At 37.9% G+C, this 20,114-nt stretch overlaps 1 pseudogene; it reads right to left on the bottom strand.

Moving 5' to 3' along the window:
- Positions 1-18,081: 18,081 nt before the first annotated feature.
- On the bottom strand, positions 18,082-19,023 carry LOC143386010 (cytochrome b5 domain-containing protein 1 pseudogene; annotated as a pseudogene).
- Positions 19,024-20,114: the final 1,091 nt, after the last annotated feature.

The following is a 20,114-nucleotide window of genomic DNA, read 5'->3' on the forward strand; positions in this document are numbered from 1 at the left end:
AGCTGGTTTGTCCCCAGCAGAGTAGAAAGTGTCTGGCAATAGTTTCTCTCTTCCATCCTGAAATAAAAGACAATGTGGCTGGTGTTTTTCTGCTCTCAATTTTTCCAGCCACTCTCACAAGCCAAGCCTCAGTCTATATTAATACTTTTACTCGGAATGACATTTTCTCCTACTGTCGTTCTGTCTTTTTTGTCTTCCTCCTTCATTCCCTAATTTGCCTAATGTGCATAATTCAAGCCTGTGTATCAAGTCATCCACAAAACTATCACATTACTAAGTTCCTTCCTCTCTATTAACCCCATCTCTGTCTCTCACAGAAATTAGAGGGAGGTGACTGCAAACCTGCAAAGGCAGGAAATAGAATTATGAAATGTGTTAATTGGGACATCAAGTCAGCTTTTATTCCAGGCACTTCCATCCCTAAGCCACTTTGAAGCTTACCCTTGTGACCCTGATTCTCATTAGATGGTGCTGTTAATGGTGAGTGGTGTTTACACATGGTATATATATGTCATTCCTAGGCCTTAAGACTGGTGGTCCAGATGATTGGTGGATCCAAGAGGAGGACAAAGACAGCCAAGAGGGTCCAGGTAGTAAAGGGCAGAGATGGCAATGAGAATGGGCATTAGGGAGAAAGCATGCTGGGGAGGTGAGGTGCGGGCTACAGAGATTCCACCAAAATACATTTTTTCAACTTTCCCCTTTGTATGAAGTTCAGGGTCTGCAAGTTCATTGGCAAAATACATTACTTTTTTCTCCTCCTTCTTTTGTGTTCTCCTCATGCTCTTCCCAGCCAGACATGGACCTGCTGCCTGCTAGGCTTCTCAGGAATCTAAGCCAACACCTTGCAAAGTGATTGAAATGAAAGTTTGTGCACATTTAAGTGGGTGGGGGTTTCCCATAGAGCAATGGGATTTACAGTCAGGCATAGGATAAAAGCCTTTCTCTCTGCCTCCTGGTAGGGCTTAACATTTTTCCATAAACCTATAGTCATGGCAAAATGACAACAAGACTCAGCCAATATGGTGCCAACTTGATGCTCTGTGGAGAAAACTGAACTCTTCCCTCCATTTGCTGCTTAGCACTGGGATGTGGCTCTCTCTTCAGAATGACTTTGACAGTCACAAAAGACACCTTACAGTCTCTGAATTCTGGAAGACTGAAAGTAGGAGACAGCTAAGCATCAGCAAGGTGAGCAGGACAGGAGAAGAGCTGACAGTGTATCTGTTGAAAACCTTCCTCAGGATTGTGATTTGTTACTTATGTTCAACTTCACTTAATTGAAGGTCCAAGTGGGCAGGAACTATTTTTGCTTCATTCACTGTTGTGTCTCCAGAGCTCCTGGCCCCAGTGCTGGCTCTTGGTAGATGATCGAAAACCACTTGTTAAATGAATGCATCAATATACATGTGCCCGATTGATGCTCCCAGCAAGATCAGGTATTATTGTTCCAATTTTCCTAGTCACAATATTACATATTTTAAATAATGCTGATCCTCTCTCTCTCTTCTCTTTTGCTGACAATGGTAGATGAGGGTGGTTACATTTATCATTTCATAAGCAACAAGGAATTGAAACAGGATCACAAAAGAATAGAAGACTAAACAAGACCCAGGAAGTATATGCATTTGTGGCTAATTGCATTCATTGACAAGATATGGATTATTTTCCTTCAGGGAGAAGGTGGCTGTCTCTGTTGGAACAGAAAAATGTGGTTATTTGGGAAGAACACATTGAAAAGTATAAATATGTATACTATATATATATATATATATATATATATATATATATATATATATATATATATATATATAATGAATCATCAGCAAGGGAGATAGACACATGACAAGCCTTCAATTTTCAGAAATCTCTTGCACAATCTCTCTCTCTCTTCTTTCTGTCTTCCTAATGATTGATTTAATGTATGAACCCCTCCTCCCAATCCTTCAGCCAGCACCCTTGAGAATTCAGTCTTTTAAATATGTTCTCATTAGAGTCAATAATTCACCATGGCATATTATATAGTGCCCTGGTTATCTATAAAGCTGTTCTTTCATGTTGTACATCCTGGGGTGCTCAAATAATTAATTTGACTAGCTATAAAGAACAATACCTTCTATTGTGAGTGGTAAAAAGTCTCTCCACAGAGGCAAATGTATAGACATGGCTGGGAGACAAGCTCTGCGGGAGAGTTTCTCAAAGAATTTTTATGTTAGAGTCAGGTTTTCCTGTGCTTGGACGTATATGAAGATATACAATAAAGTGTAACTGTGACTTGGAAGTAGTCCATTACCAGTTGATCTGAATACTTTAATTTGGCATTTTCTTCTTCTTCTCCTCCTCCCTCCTTCTCCTCCTCCTCCTCCTCCTCCTCCTCCTCCTTCTCCTCCTCCTCCTCTTCTTCTTCTTCTTCTTTTTCTTCTTCGAGTAAGAGAACTCTCAAAATTAGTTAATTTGGTGTCATTAAGAACCCTTGCTTGAAGGGTGGGTGTGTTGGTGCACACAAGTAATCTCAGCTATTTAGGAAGCTGAGGCTAGAGGATTACAAGTTCAAGGCCAACCTGGGCAACTTAACTTGACCCTGTCTTAAAATAAAATTTAAAACGGGCTGGAGATGCAGCTCAGAGGTAGAGTACTTGCCTGGGTTCCATCCCCAGTACCACAAATAAGCAATAAACCCCAACAGACTCTTGTTTAAAATAAAGCATTCCAAAGACATAAGACTTAGACCCAGGAGAAAATCCCAGCTAGTCTCACACAGACTCAGAATTGTTCAGGTTTTAAAATAGGTATTTGAGTGAAAGTTAAGATTTCAATCAATTTGTACTAAGGAAGGCAATATATATCCCAATTTGGCTTTTTAAGAAGGGGGATAATGATATGAACATCAACAGTTTGATTATTTCTAAATAAAAATACTCCACTAACACTCCATTATTTCTGAGTAAAAAGACTCTAATATAGTTTGTGGCAAATGAATAACAATTCAGATACATTAAAAAAAAGAACCTTTTCAACTTTCATGGAGTAATTAAGAGGCCAGAGTTTCAGATTTTAATTCCAATTTTGCCAATAACTAACTAGTGGCCTTGAATGGGTCACTCAATTTAACCCAGTCTTAGTTTCTTAACTCCTTTAAAATAGAGATTAATTCCTCCCAACTCTGATATTCTGTATTTCTTTCTATGATCATTGCTTGATTCTCTAATGAATGAATTATTCATCAATTGGAATAGAAAAGTTCAATAAGCATTGCTTTGTTCCTTGAATAAATTCTAGGCAGCAGATATTTATGGGAGCTGAGAAATGGATGAACTATTATCAAAATATGTATATTCACTTTAGATGGGAGAGTTCCCAGTTTGAAATTTTTGTTTGATTGGAAAATGACTTAGCAAACCCAAGCCAGAGTGTCTATCTATGAATTTCTAGGTCATAGTATGAAAATTTCCATTGGAAACTGAGCAGTTCTTAAGTTGAAAAACAAAACAAAACAGACCTTGAGTCCTAGTTACCACAAATGTAGCCACATTCACCAGCTGCAGGATGAAAGGTGTTGCCCCAAAGCTCAGATGTGCTGCAGTACAGCAGCCCTAGGCACCTGGGCACAGTGCTGCCTGGTAACTCCAGGCATGCCCTTTGTCTCATCATTGGGTGCATCTTGAATGACAGCAAAGGGCTAAAAGCCTGAGAAAACCGAGATTGAACTTTCTTTCTTGGGAAAACTAAGTACCAACTCAACCAGATTGTACATTTATGTTTCTTTCCTGCCACCCAGCAGGCAATAAAGACATATTAAGTGATAGTCAAAATCAAGGGTTTGCATTTCTAAGTGTTTTATACATTCAAATTGTAGTGTGTATAAAATTTGTGTCCTTGTTATAAAATGAGATTCTGTAGTAGGTAATATAGAGACTGTATTTTATAGACTGAAACAGTTCCTAAATTCAATTTTCGAGTCTTAGTGAAGAGGCAGTTTTTATTGCACATTTTATCCTATTTATCACTATAGGTCCTTTGTCTCCAGGCATATCAATCTGGGTACTATTCCTAAGAATTAGTACAACTTTTTGGAGTTAATAAAACTGTGTTCCCACTGGTTTTCATTGCTGTTTTGTGCACAGTTCCCCACTGAGTATTTGATGAATTTCTACTCCTTGGGGGCACCAATTTTTGTGTGCGTACACTGAGGATCCACATCTTGTCACAGGGAGGAAGATGATTTCCTCTGATAGCATTCTCCTGGCACCTGTGGAACTTATCACAGCCCTTTATTTGGCTGTTTCTGTTATTCTGGCAAGAGTCCAGAGCACCGGGAAAGAAAAGGTTGTGCTTTTACAGAGAACATTTTATTCCCTCTTGAGAAAAGGGAACATGACTCCATGTCAGGAAGGGAAATTCTTCATACAGATAAAGAGAATGAACATCCGCCTCCCTCTTTTAATAGTTAAAACACATTTAATGGTACTTTTGTGTTTTTATTTTCTTGAGGAGTTCAAATTGTTTTAGGAAATCTCTTTTCTTTCTTTCTTTCTTTTTTGGTACCTGGGATTGAACCCAGGGGTGCTTAACCACTGATCCACATCCCCATCCCTTTTTTCTACTTTTTTGAGACAGGGTCTTGCTAAGCAGTTAAATGTCTAAGTTACTGAGACTGGCTTAGAACTTGGGATTCTCCTGACTCAGCTTCCCAGGTCACTGGGATTATAGGTATGTGCTACCACACCCAACTGGAAATCTGATTTCTTCAAATCAGACCAGTCCTCATTTTGGGTGAAGAGAGATTATTTTTTTCTCTCTTCCCAGAACTGAGTGGTGCAAAGGGATGAGATGGTGAGGGCAGATAGGAAGCAGGTAGTTGGAGGAAAGGTTTCTGAAGTAAAGGTCTCAGGTGGGATGTAAACTGGACTTTTTCTCTGCAGGGGGCCCGAGAGAGGGACGAGAGTTATCAAAGACTGATCAGGTGAAGTATCTGATCTATTGTATGGGAATCTTGCTATTAAATCCTCACAAATTCACATCCTTTGAAAAGGACTAGGGCAAATCCTCAGTTTACCATCATCATATTTATCATTCCTCATTTGGAAATCTGAACTTCTTTATGAGAACTATACATCTCCAAATGTAAGGACTGTTCTATTTTATTTTCTAAAAAAGATTATTTTTTAATTACCCAGAGCACTGGATATGTGCCTAGTTACACTGTAGGTGCTTAATAAATACTTTATAAATTAACTGATCCACTTCTTGTAGATAGAGGTGCACTGATTCCAATTTTGCAGTTCATAAAAGCTCCAGGAAAAACCCTGCCCACCAGATGAGGGGCAATATAATTTTTTGGCTTAACATCTCTATGATGAAAACACAGATTTATTTATAATCAAAGCAGAGAACAATATGTTTGTTCTTTGTTTTCTCTTGACTCTGTTAGTCCAGATGCTCACAGTGCAGAGACTTGCCCTCCAATATCCATTCTCCATATTTATATTCTTTAGTAATTCAACTCCATCTTTTTTGTGTTTGTTTGCAGGAATCATGTCATACCAGAATACACATTACAATCCCTAGCTTCCCTTATGGTTAGATGTGGCCACATGATTCAGTTCATGTAAGTGAAAGTGTAACTTTTAGATAGTGTTCTGAATGGGAGGGGAAAAGTCTTTCTTCTCTCTTTTTTTCATTTTATTTCCTGGAATGTGAATGTAATGGCTGGAGCTCCAATAGCTGTCATGGACCATTCTTTTTTGGAAACCATGCATGCAGAACAAGGTAGAAGAAGTTGAACATCCTGAACCATGGAGTTTCCATATTATCTCTGGTTTCCTGGTCTCCCTGCCTACAGACTTCTTCATTATAGGGATCTAAGTATTTTGTTAATCCAGTTTTGTTTGGGGCTTTAATCTGGTCAGAATCTATTTTAACCAATTCTGTCCTCTGAACAAGCAGTCTGCTTCAGTTATCAACCATGAATATATTGTATAAAACAAGATGTACTTGCTTTATGCATCCCATAAATTCCTGAACCTCTTTTCAGTAAGTTTGAAGGTCTTTAAAATATAATTTTAGTGGTTGTACTTTAAAGAAGCTAAACCAAAAATTGTTCTATAGAGTATTTACCTTCTTTTGTTATGAGAATGTTTTATATGTCAAATCTTGGAACAGAAAAAAAGAATATTAGTGAAACTGTTAGGAACTGAATAAAATCTATAGTTGTTTATTAGTTTTGTGCCAATGTTCCTTTCTTCAGTTTGATAATGGAACCATGTTTATGTAAAATGCTAAAGTTGGGGGTAGCTAGTTAAAGGGTATATGTAAACTAGGTACAGTCTTTTATTATGATAAAAAAATACATGATTAATTGTTTACTATTTAAGATATTTTTAAGTGTACAGTTCTGTAGTATTAAGTACATTCACATTGTTCTACAACCATCACCACCAACCATTTCTTGAAATTTTCTCATTCCCAAATAGAAAATCTGAACCTATTGGACCCTAACTCCCCAGTCCTTCCCATCCCCCAAACCTTGGCAACTGCCATTTTATGTCCATCTCTGTGAGTGGGACTACACTAGGCACCTCATATAAGTGAAACCATACATCATTTGTCCTTTATGTTGCTGGTTTACTTCTCTTAGTATAAGAGAAATCTTGAAGGTTCAACCATGTTTGTAGCATGTGTGTGTAAGAATTTTCTTTTTAAGGCTGAATAACATTCCCTTGAAAATGCATATTATGTTTTGATTATACATTCATCTCTCAATATGAAATGTATTTACTTATTTATTTTTGTGGTACTGGGGATAGAACCCAGGGACTCAGACATGCTATGTTGATATAAATGTTGAAGGACACAGATAGCATCCTTCCAGAAGACATTTACGTTCTCATCTCTGGAACCTATGAATGTCACATAATATGTGGCAAAAAAAAAAAAGGATTTTGAAGATATAATTGATTTAAGATATTGAGATGGGGCAATCACCCTGGGTTTTTTGGATAGCCTTGCATGCAGTCAGACGAATCCTCATGAGAAGGAGGCCTAGAGATACTTGAGGCAGGAGAGGAGGAGACATAGATGAGAGTGATATGGACACACGCCAAGGGATGCCCACAGTCCCCAGAAGCAGGAAGAGATGGAAGTGTGCGCTCCCCAAGAGCTTCTGGAGGGAGTGTGACACTTGATGTTGGTCCCTGACTCTGATTTTAGACTCCTGACTTCCAGAAATGTGAGAGAATAAATAAATGTTGTTTTAAGCCACCAATTTTTAAAAAATAATTTGTTATAGCAGCCACAGGAAAATAATATACAATAGAAAAATTAGTTGATGTTTTATTAACATAATACCAACTGTTCAGCTGATGAGATATAATTTACATAGACATATGATGCTTAAGACTAATTTTTCTTTATCTTATTTAGAATCATTGAATTAATACTCCTCAGAATGTCTGTGCTTGTTATAATAGTCTTAACGTATATTTTTCCTGACTTGAAAAATGATACATATTAGATGCAGAAAACTTAAAAAATATGGAAAAGTATGAAGAATTAAATAAAACATCACCTACAATTTTAGCACCCAGTTCAGACGACACTTAGATACTTCAGTCAAGTCTTTGTTTTTGATATACAAACTACATTTTTATCTTATAAATATAGTATTTATTTGTCTTTCCTCTATCAAATCCTGGACCAACCACTTTTCCCCGACTGCCTTGGGAAGTATAGGAAAAGGAATGAGCATCAAAGGCAAGATAAGGGAGAAAGAAAGTGAGGCAGAGACAAACTACATTTAAATTAACAGCCCGAATTCAGCTGGTGTTTAAAATGCATTTATGGATAAAATGATATTTTATATATGAAATTATTGCCCATGAACTTTTGTGGGTATAGTGAACTGGATCAGCTGAATTCTGTATATGATGACTAAACTCACATGATGGAGAAAAATGTTAATTATTCCTTGTTTTCTGTCTCTAAAAATTTGTATTTTAGGTTAATTTGTGACAAAATTGTGATATCATGGTATATAATTACACATTTTTAAGTTTTATTTAAAGAGAGAATTTTTAATATTAATTTTTAGTTTTCAGTGGACATAACATCTTTGTTTGTATGTGGTGCTGAGGATCAAACCCGGGCTGCACACATGCAAGGAGAGCGTGCTACCACTTGAGCCACATCCCAAGCCCACATTTTTAAGTATTACTATTCTGTTTTTTCACATATCAGAATCCCGTTTCCATATTATTGGTACTTTTTCCTGAACATGATTTGAAAAGGTCATATAATATTCTGATCTATATTTTAGCCAGTTCTCACATTTCAATTTTTCATTTAAATCATTTCCACTTCTCATTGTTATAATCAGTACTCTGGAGAATATCCTTGCACATAATGATTTTGAGTACATTCTGAAGTTTTTTTGTGAATTGTTCATTCTATGTAGTTCATCAGTTTTTCTCTTAAGGGGCTTATGTTTTTTTTTTTCTCTTTTCCTTTTTCTTGCAGTGTTAGGGATTGAACCCAGAGCCTTGTGCATGCTAGGCAAGTGCTCTGCTATGAACTGTATTCCCACATCAGCCCCATGGTGTTTGGTTTGATTTACTAATTTATATAATGTATAAATATTTTAAATGTCAACATAAACAGATTTTTATCATTAATGTTTGTATAATTGTAGATATACTTGAACAGTATTGTGAACCAAAATGACAATTATATTGTAATAAATCCAGTTCCCTGATTACCTTCAAAAAATAATTTTGGTTTTATACATGCAAGACAAACCCTACTCTTAGATAGATTGAATTTTTTTTTACTTAAGAATGATACAAAAACATTAAATAGTTGATAATGTTGACCATCACAACTTTAGTATTTTAGAAAATTTGTGTATAGATCTGCTTACATTACCCAGTACCATCACCTTTCTTGGGAAATACTGATTTCAATTATTGAGATGAATGTTTAGAGAAAATTAGAAATGGGAGCTACCTATGCTGGAGATAGTAATTCTGAAATCGCACATATTGTTGGTTTCAAAATGATTCTATTTTCAGTTGAAGAGCAAGGTCTAAAAGAAGAGAAGAAAGCATAAAACTCTTTGCTCTTGAGCCCTTTGAACTGACAATATGTACTGAAAAATATTTTTAAAAGATGTGTTACCACGAATAAATAAAACAAGGGGTTTGCAGAGTGGAGTGGGGGTTTTTCAAAGGCAATGAAATGTTCAAGAGTTCAGGCAACTGTTAGATATTTTCCCAAATGGAGGCTGAGGAGAATAATCGTGGAACTAATAATCTTCATGTGAGGGCAGAAGGAGACCAGGAATTAATCAGATGCTTCACTGGAAAGCAGATTGCAATTCCAGCTGCAGATGGGGGAAAATGGGGCTATAACTCCAGCTGCTGAAAGACACTAAACTAGACAAGCCTCTTCATTTCATCATGCCAATGTTTTATTTTGTTTGCATATTCAGGTTCTAATTGTGTGTACTGCTTAAAGAATCTCTTGTTGATAGAGTTCACATTATTTTTTCTTCCTTTTTCAAAGTTAAAAGCTCTAGGGAGACCTCCTCCTCACCCCAGTCTGTGGCCTCTGGTCCAGGTTCACCCCTGGAATAGTATCAGATTTAAGTATGCCATCTTGGTGCTTCAAAAGATATTATAAACAGTTTTGAGTATAGTAATAAAGTTGAAAATGTACCATAAATAACTTATCACATTATGACACTAGTAGAATTGAGAAGAGACACGTGGAGGATTTTTCTTCAGTGCAAGAAATTTAGCAGAGACTATTTTAAGGCTCTAGAATGGATATCCACCTAAAGTGATGTCCATAAATTTCTTTCAGAAGCAGATGAATAGACTAAATGCTTTCAGAAAATCTTTATGTGATGTAGAGATTTGAAATTCCCCAAAAATATTGAGATGGTGTTCCCAGAAATATGCATGCCTTTATCTCTTTTAAAAGTTTGAATTAAACTATTATTTATAAAGGCCAATTTCAAAAATATGGAACGAAGTCACTTCAAATGATAAACACTGTACTATTTTTACATTTTTTTTTATTAAAGGGGTCATAATTGAACAACCTTTGACCAATTAATCAACACACATTGATAGGGCCTTTTTTTAAGAGAGAGAGAGAGAGAGGGAGAAAGAGAGAGAGAGAGGAAAGAGAGAGAGAGAGAGAGAGAGAGAGGGAGAGAGAAGAGAGAATTTTTTTAAAATTTATTTCTCAGTTTTTGGTGGACACAACATCTTTATTTTATGTGGTGCTGAGGCTCGAACCCAGTGCCCTGCGCATGCCAGGCGAGCGCTTACCGGTTGAGCAACATCCAAGCCCCGATTGGGCCTTTTTTTAAAAACATATTTTTTAGTTGTTGATAGACCTTTATTTATTTTTATTTATTTATATGTGGTGCTGAGAATCGAACCCAGTGCCTCACACATGCCAGGCAAGTGTGTTACTGCTGAGCCCCAGCCCCAGCCCTCTTTAAAAAAATGCATTGTTATGTGACACATTGCTATGTGACACACTAGAATGCTTCACATTCTAGTAGGGGAAAATGCTCCTACAGATAATTAAAAATAATAAGAGAAGTGAAATTAATTCATTCACTTATTCACTTTTCCATTCCTTCAATATTGAAAACAACTCGGTCTGATTTTGGTTACGTAAGCTTAAAGTATAATGGGGGTGGAGAGGGATGAAGCAAATAAACATATAATTAAGAATGGTGATCATTTCTATCAGTGAACACAGCTGGTGCTATGAGGGAGATTAGGAGGAATTAAGTGAGGCTGGGGGCACGAAAGCCTATCTGAGGAACGTATTTCATCTGAGGTCTGATGGCTGGTAAGGGATAGACAAAGGGAAAAGGTGCAGAAGATCTGGGAAAGGGAGTAGCTTGTCCTGAAGGCCCTGGGCAGGAATAAGCTTGTCTGGTTCAAGAATCTAAATGAGGGCCAATGTGGCCCTACCCTGGTGAGTACGGATGAGATAATGGGGCTGAGGGTGGAGAGAGGCACACTGAGCTTGATGGGTCTGGAGGCCACATTATCTTCATTATGGGGGAGTCTCTGGGGAAGTTTCTACAGAGGACTTACCAGATGGGTGACTGAGAAGATCCTCTGGGCGATAAATATTCCAGGAAGCGAGGGGCACATGAGTAAGAGCAGGGAGGGAAGTGTGACTCTGTTTGTGTGTGTGTGTGTGTATGTGTGTGTGTGATGCTTTCATTGAATTATAAACTGTGAGACAGGGAGTGGTGTCAACTGAGTTGGGAGTGTAGGTTAAAGATCTCAGTGGGCCTCAGGGGATGTTTCAGGAGAGCATACGCCTCCTAAAGTCACTGAATGATTTCTGAGCTGTAATTTATAGTACAAGTTGTAGCCATAGTACAGGAGGTGGCAGTAAACCAGGCTTGAATTAGGATAATGGCACTAAAGGTGGTTTGGAACAGAAAAAAATGTAAACGTAAATTGTAAAATGGCAGCCATTGGTGAGTGATCAGGTATGGAAGGTGAGGAAGCAGAAGAAGTCAGGGTTGGAGCTCAGGTTTCTGGGCTGAGTGGCTGGGTAGAGAACTCAGTCTGGGATGTTTGTGTGGGGGGAGCATACTGAACTCACATCTATGGTCCCAGCACAGTGGAGAAACCATATTTGACACAAAAGGTGAAGAAGACAACCGAATAGTTGTCTAATTTATGCAGGTACTCTTTCAAACACCTTACTTATTTAATCCTCATAACAACACTGTGGGTAGGAATTTCAAATATCATTAGCACATGAAACCATGAAGTGCATACAGACTTCAGTTCTTCATGTGAAAGGTCATCATACAAAAATGGGGAAGTAAATATCCCTGAGTTGATGAAGGAGATTATAGTGTGGAGAAAGTGAAGATGCATGCACAAACATGGTCTAACAGCATTAAACTCCAAGTTATATGATTATAGCAATGGGCGGTGAAGACACCTAAATGGGTAGAACAGAAAGATTTGGGAAGTCTTGGAGCGGCAGGTATGAGACCAAGTGGAGAACCCCAGGGGTATGGCAAATGGCAAAAGTAGAGCTTCTGATTTACCTATTAGAACCACATAGGGTTTAACTTTCTTCAGAGGAGTTGCATGACATCAGGACAAGTAAACAAAATCTAGACGTGGGTGTCCTTGGTCCTTCAGACTTCCACATGTTCTAGGCAAATAGATAATCAGATATTTTTCAGAGAAAATCCCATTCCTTTAGCATGACCCTCTTCAATTTTATTTTATTGGTTATTTTTAGTTCCACATGACAGTAGAATCCACTTTGATATAATTATACAAGTATGGACTATATCTTATTCTAGTTAGGATCCCAGTCTTGTGGATGTACACAAAGGTGAGATTCACTGTGGTGTATTCATATGTGTACACCAGAAAGTGATGTCAGATTCATTCCACTGTCTTTCCTTTTCCTATGTTCCCTCCCTTCCCTTCATTCCCCTTTGTCTAATCCACTGAAATTCTATTCTCTCCCACCCCCCTTATTGTGGATCATCCTCCATATATCAAAGAAAGCATTTGATCTTTGGGTTTTGGGGACTGACTTATTTCACTTAGCATGATAGTTTCCAAATCAATCCATTTAACAGCAAATGTCATAAAGTCATTCTTCTTTATGGCTGAGTAATATTCCATTGGGTACTTATACCACATTTTCCTCATGCACTCATCTGTTGAAGGCACTTAGGTTGTTCCATAACTTGGCTATTGTGATTGTGCTGCTGTAAACATTGATGTGGTTGCATGACTGCAGTGGAGCATACCCTCCTTATTCTTTTAAAGAGCTTCAATTGCTCTCATCTAACACTTCTTGCAATAGAAACTGATCAACAGAGTTGTGCGATGCAGTGTCCTGGACTAAAAGAATTCATAAGGTAATGTCAAAACTTAGCAGTAATTTATATACACAGACCCAAGGCCATGGACCACGTGAAAAGTTCCTGCTCAACTACTCTTCTGATGGTGTTGACCTACAGCTGAGGGTGAGAGGTCACCTGCCCAACCAGCATATATACCAAATCTCATCAGCATACCCACAGCAGCTGACACTAACATGAGGGATTGACTTCCAAAGATGTCATTGAGGTAGAATATTGGCACCATAGAGACACTTGGCATCCAAATTGTGAATTTTAACAAGTACGTTTTATTTTATACATAATTGATAGCTTATCAGTTCTGGAATGAGTGTTTGTACAAATAAGAATATCAGTGACCTTGGTTTTTAAATGCCGGGATCTTAAAATTTAGGCCAGGATCTCTTGTAAGCTTTGAATCCTGACCTTAGATAAGTCTATGTCCATCCTATACATTCTGAAGATAAGTAAAATTAAAGGCTAAAATGGGAAAAAAGGTGTCTCCAAGGGTTAAGCTAACCTTGATTCCAGGTATTAGCTTGACCTAGATAAATTTGCTGTTTTTATAGTAAAAACAGTTTGGGTTTCAGCAATTTCATGGGATGCGACCCAGCAGTACTAAAATCCCTGCCCAAGAGCAGCAGCCAACACTTCTCCACAGCTCCAGGGAAAGCTCTTTCACAACGTCCTCTGGCAGCCCCTTCTATTGTCTTGGAATTCATTCTTTCAGGAAATTCTTACTATTGGCCTAAATCCCTCTTGAATTAATTAAAGCCATTTTACTTCTCCTGTCCAGAATGAACATTGAAAAGGACAGCTTGTCATTGCTTATTTGAACCCCCTTCATCATTTCCAAGACTGTAGTCAAGTGTCCAGTCAGGCTCTTTTTTTTTTTCTTTCCTAACTTCAAGTTCCACTAGCTTTCCCACAAGGCCTGCTTACTTTCAATTTTTGGATGCTGACAGCAAGAACAGAGCAGGTAAGTGAACTCCAACAGGCACTTAATTTTTCCAAGTCTCAAATTCTCCGTTTGCAAAATGAAGATTTGGAATAAAATCAAATGTTCCTGATGCTCTGAAGATCTTTCTTGGCGGATTTCTGGGAAAGGGCACTGTGTGTGTGTGTGTGTGTGTGTGTGTGTGTGTATGTATGTCTAGAGAAAGAGAGAGACTGATATCTGTTCTACTATTTTTCTATATAATAATTTTTTTTTCTCGAAGACACACAGGCTGAGTTCTTTCATACCCCACCCTTCCACCTTCCCACTGTCCTTCACCTGAATTCACACACACACACACACACACACACACACACACAAGAAAAATAAAGGAAAGACTCTAAACAATCTATTATCAATAATTTAAAATTTTATATTTCAAGAATAATATACTGTGATCTATTTAAATAAAAAAATTAAAATTCACCTAATTTTAACTAATAGAGAAGAACATTTATTGACAAAAGGGAAAACTCTTATTATAAGCTCCCCAAATGCTGAAAGTGAAAGGGATAATTATACTATTCATTCTTGATTTTAGAAACCTCAATTAAATAAGACTGGATGGACATTATTTTATGATCTATATTTATGTATCTCTACCAATGAGTGCCATATGACTAATGAGAACCTACTATAAGTAGTCCTAATAATTTAAAAAATGGGCAGAAATGTCCTGTTTTAATGTTAATAGGACTGAAAGTATGACTTACAATTCTGAAGAATAATAATCAGTTAAAGTACTTTGAGAAGCCAGATGACAGGTCTTAATATCAAGCTATTAAAATTAAGGAAGATATAGACATTGGAACAGAACAGAGACTATAGAAGAATATGGAAATCTGAAAAACCACAAAAGTAAGATTGCAGATCATATATAAAGAGTGGATTACTCAATAAATGGGACCAGGTGGGGTCACCAGATAAACTATAGAATGCCCAGTTAAATTTGATGTTCATAGAAGTAAAAAATGATTTTTATATAACTATTCAAAATATTGCATGGGACATACTTACACTAAAATAGTACTCATTTTTCATCTGAAATTTGAATTGAACTTGACATCTTATATTTTTGTTTCTAAATCTGGCAACCCTAATGTCAGGGCATCATTTGGACAAAAGTAAAAATGGGTGCTTACCTCATTCTCTGTACACAAAAGAGTACTAAATGGATCCTGGTCTTAAACGTAAAATGGAAAAACTTAAAATATAAGGGAAACATTGTAAGACCTCAGAATAAGAAAGAATTTCCCAAATAAGACTCAGAATTGTAAACTACGTTTTTGGATGTGGACGCTTATAACTATTTGAGAATAACACACTTCTTTTTCTAAAAGAAGAATTAAAGAATTAAAAAAATAAACAAATTTTTGGTAATATTTTATATTATTCAGCTTTCTGTTATTATAACAAAATGCCTAAGATGATCAACTTAAAAAGAGGATAGGTTTATTTTGGCCAACTAATTTGGAAGTTTCAGTCTATGGCCAGTTGGTCCCATTACTTTTGGGCCTGGGATGAGGCAGCACTTCCTGATGGGAGTGTGCAGCTGAGGAGGCTCATTCACCGCATGACTGGAAAGGAAAACAAGGAAGAAGGAGGTCTTACAATCCCCTTCAGGGTCACATGCTCAATAACTAAGATCTCGCAGTAGGCCCCCTTTTAAAGGTTTCAGCACCTCCTAATAACACCATGGACTGGAGACCAAGCCTTTAACTAGAGCACACTTATAATCATAGAGAATACCATTCAGACTATATCAAGAATTTCTAAAATCAGAAAGGTTTAATAAATAGATAAGGTTTAATGATAGACAACCTCAACAACAACAATAACAACAACAACAAAAAGATATGAAAAGGCTTTTTTTTTCCATTCAATTGATATTTATTGAACAGCAACTATGTACCCAGCAATGGGAATACAGCAAAATAAAATATATAAGATCTCTGCCTCCATGAGCTTACAATCTAGCAGTCAGTCAGCTGGTAACATCTATAATTTTACAATAGTTATAAGAACCTGACAAATTGAATGTGCTGAGAAAATTTAACAAAAAGTCTAGATCTATATTGAGAAATCAGAAAAGGACTGCCTGAGTAAGAAACATTTAGGATGAGCTAAGTGTAAAATGGAAGGGTGTGGTGAGCAGAGAGAACAATCTTTGTGAAGGATTTGAGGAAAGAAGATACTTTATGAAGGCCAGCCATGGTGTCTGAGGCACAGGCAACAAAGAGGTGTATTATGAGACAAGCAAGGTAGGCAGGGCCTTATTTATGCAGGGTTTTTGAAATTAGTGTTTTATTCTAAAAGCAAATGGGAGCCACTGAAATATCTGAGCAGGAAAGTGAGATGTTGAGGTTTGTATATCACTCTGATGACAGCATATAGAAGGCAGAAGTAGAAATGGAAGGACAGGTTAGGAAGTTTTCCCAGCTGTCTAAACAAGAAGTGTTGGTAATTCAGAGAAAAGAAGATAGATTCCAGTGATATTTAGCAGATAGAATCTACTTGGTGAGTGTCTGGGTATGTGAAGAAAGGTGTGTGTTTCTGGCAAGAGGTACTAAAGTAGGATACTCTGGAAGAGGGACAAATTTGGGCAAATTAAGCACATACCATAGGCACAGGCTTTGAAGCTGGCAACAAGAGGAACAGCATAGCTTCGATTCTCAAATAAATTTAAGGTTTAGTTGAGCAAACAAGATACATATGAGATCATTGCAGAGTTGATTAAATATCACAATTATTGATCCAGATAATTCAAGGATTCTTTCATTCCATAGGACTAGATTCTATCAATCCCAATGAATTCAGAAAACTGAAGCCAATAGGGATAACCCCACCTTTGTTCATGCTTCTCATAACCACTTAGAAAACTTCTGTGCAACCCACCCAATGTCTCTAGAGACCACCTTCCTCTGAGCTGGGTTCAGGACCCAACCAGGAAGATGTACTAAACTCTCCTTGGTTCATTTTTGCCTGCTGCTGCCAGTAAGTTCACCTATCCTTCTCCATTTCCCTCCCCTGCTTAGGTTATAAGGGGTGAAATCTAGCCATTGCTCCTGGTTGGTTCTCTTTTGGTCATTGGGAATTGTCTACCTTACTTAGTTCTCTCTTTACATGTCCCCTGTCAAGTCACCTCTTTTGGAATTAGAATCTTTCAAAGTCAACCCTGTTTTTCTCACCTCCTCTAAGTGGAAAGGTCCACAGGTGAAAAAGATACCTCTGTTGTGCTCCCTCACCAATATAACCCAATCTACAGGCCCTTTTCCTACTCCGGTTTTTCTAGGAGTTAATAAATGCCCACATCTTTGCCTCAAAAAAGTCAGAAGAGAAATTTTACTATGGAATGAACAAGAAGCAGCCTCAACAGCTATTCCTAAAAAGGTTTTCCTGGCTTACTCTTTGCCTCTGGAGTACTCTGCTGATTAACTCTTTCCCAGTAACTGCTGACTAATCAATAGGCCTACAGTTTCTTATTGTGCAACAAATCCAGGACAAACCCAAATACCAAATACTTGGTCAGAGACAGCATTTTAAAATGTTACCATGAAGTTAAGAGATTGAGAACAGTCCCTTTAGCCTTTGGAATTGGGCAGACTTGGATTTGCATCCTGACTCTAATGGTAACTAATATCTCTTTGCTAATGAACACTTCTAAGTTTCAAAAGACTTATCTGGGAAACAGTGTTTATAGTATTCATTTATGGGGTAGTTGTAAGAAAGAGGGTGAATAAAGTACCCATTATAATATCTTGACTGGATTATCTGATGACCACTTATTTCCTTTCTTTCCCTTGGGTTTCAGCTACTAAATACTTTTCTAAAAAGACAATAAGAGGGGGAGGAAGTGGGTAAGTGCTAGGGAATGATAATAGCCTAATTACATTGTTATATTGTGTGCATGTATGTAACAACAAATCATTATCATGTACAACTACAATGCACCAATAGAAAATATGGAAAGAAAAATTTAAAAAAGAGATTAGCCAGGTTTTATGGTCAATGATAGTCATTTCCTACTCCTATCTTTGTAAAGATCCCATGTTTCTACAGCCATCTCATTTCTGCCATTGCCGAAAATGTTCTTCCACCCCTCATCCTTGTGTAGGATTTCTTTCTTTTACTATCACGTTCTACCTGAGCTCCATTTACCTCTTTGCCCCTACAACTCCCTATCCAAGATACTGTGCCTTCTTGTGTCATCCCTAAAGACTAATTCACTTCTAGCATTCTCCCTAATTTTTGCAGAGCAAATCAGAAAGGAGCTGGAGAATAAGATTCATACTTCAGAAGGTCACCAGAACTACAGTCCAGATCCCAAAGGGAAAAGGAGATCTGAATCCAAGCACCCCACACCCTCACCTCTTTTCCTCAAAGACAGAAAAAGGCAAACTCAAATTATGTCTTAATCCAGACAAGCACACATCTCCTTTCCTATAGCTCTGTGAGGTCATCATTGAAGTAGAGCAGTATTGCAGGTATGTAGTGTGTACCATCCATTTTGAGATAGTCAAATTCTTCCTCCTCATCCTGGATCCCATTCTCTTCCAGGGTATGATACATGTTCAGGGTCTTCCCTTCATATTTCCACGTGTAGCTGGCAGCATGTGCATTATAGGGAAGATAGCGGTGTAGGATTTCCCACATTGACTCCAGAGCCCCCACCTCCAGTATGTGCTTCTGCGACCTGAGAGTGTTAATGATGCGAATATTCCGGGTCTTGGCAGACAGCTTCCCCACCTCGTACTGCGACCCTTTCCACCAGGGATTCCCAAAATCATTGGCCCAGTCCGATCGGGGCAGCTGAGGTGGGACGTGCACGAAACGGCCCCGCGGGGTGCAGTACCTCAGGGGATCTATGTGCTTGCGGATGTCTCCAGTGTTTGGATAAAACCAGTGGCTGATTCCTGGCCTGCAACTTCCACGATGGGTTCAGAAGCAGGTTCCCCTTGTACTCCTGAGCCAATGGCGTTAGGTCGTACTCGTATCCCAAGTAAGACACCCAAAGGTCTTCGGGCTGGTTATGTCTGGCCACTTCTTCCGGCGTGAAAAAGCGACGCTGGAAGCCCTCAAACTCTGGCCCAGCCACTAGGCCCCGGTGCGGCATGGCTCTTGCTCTATCGGGCACTGGGTCCCTTGGCTGCTTCCTCGCTCCTCAGAGCACACACACATTCTCCGCGTCCAGGAGCTAAGGTGAGCGCGTTTACCCGCTCACATGAAAACCATTGTCCTTTCCCGGCCACCGTGCACTGAGATTAAACACTGTGAGGGCAAGGAAGGGCTTGGTCTGTGCGAGCTCACGGGAAACGTAGTCTGATTCCGACATCAGTCACTTTGGGGAACATTTAACACAACCTGGACAAGTTGAAGGCACATATGTATTCTACATATCAGAAGTCCATTCTCACGTGAGTGGAAAACTCTTGAACACATTCATCAGAATATGTGGTCAAGAATTTTCAAGGCAGCCTTACCTGCAATAAAAAAATACAAATGTTCAAGAAGAGCAGATGGAATAAGTCAGTTGTGTTGTCTTATTACAAAAGAATACCATATAGTAGAAAAAGTGATAAAAATACAACTATTCCCTATAACATGGATGAATCTCAAAAGCATAATGATGAGAATTAAAAAACCAAACATGTCACAATGTATACACAGCATGATTTCACTTTTATAAAATTTAAAGCCAGACAAAAAAAATTACACATACATAAACACTGGAATGCAAGAAAATCATTATTACTCAAAATACAGGGCAGTAGTTACTTCTGGGAGGAACCCACAGGAGTTTCAAAGGAATTGGTGTTTATTTGCATGGGAATACATAAACTTTTGTTTTATTTTTAAATTATTATTTAAAATGTACATGTGTGTTATAATATTCTTTTTATGTGTAGTATACTTTAAAATACATAAAGAGAGACAGAGGTCAAATTATGCGCTATCTTACTTTTTGGAGATATGATTATTTTTAGAGGACTCCAAAGATTTACAAAACCCTGAGAGCTCATTAAAGCTGGATAAAAATACACAGGCAACAATAATTGTTTCTGTTTACCAATAACCCATTTAGAAACTATCACTTCAAGAATACATAGTTGCCAATATCAATAAAATCCATAATTTTCCCACGAATAACCTGACAATGAGTGTGTAACATTTGCATGAACATCACTCATTTGCATGTGAGCGTTT

This window comes from Callospermophilus lateralis (genome assembly GCF_048772815.1).
Source record: "Callospermophilus lateralis isolate mCalLat2 chromosome 11 unlocalized genomic scaffold, mCalLat2.hap1 SUPER_11_unloc_3, whole genome shotgun sequence".
Classification (NCBI taxonomy): Eukaryota; Metazoa; Chordata; class Mammalia; order Rodentia; family Sciuridae; genus Callospermophilus; species Callospermophilus lateralis.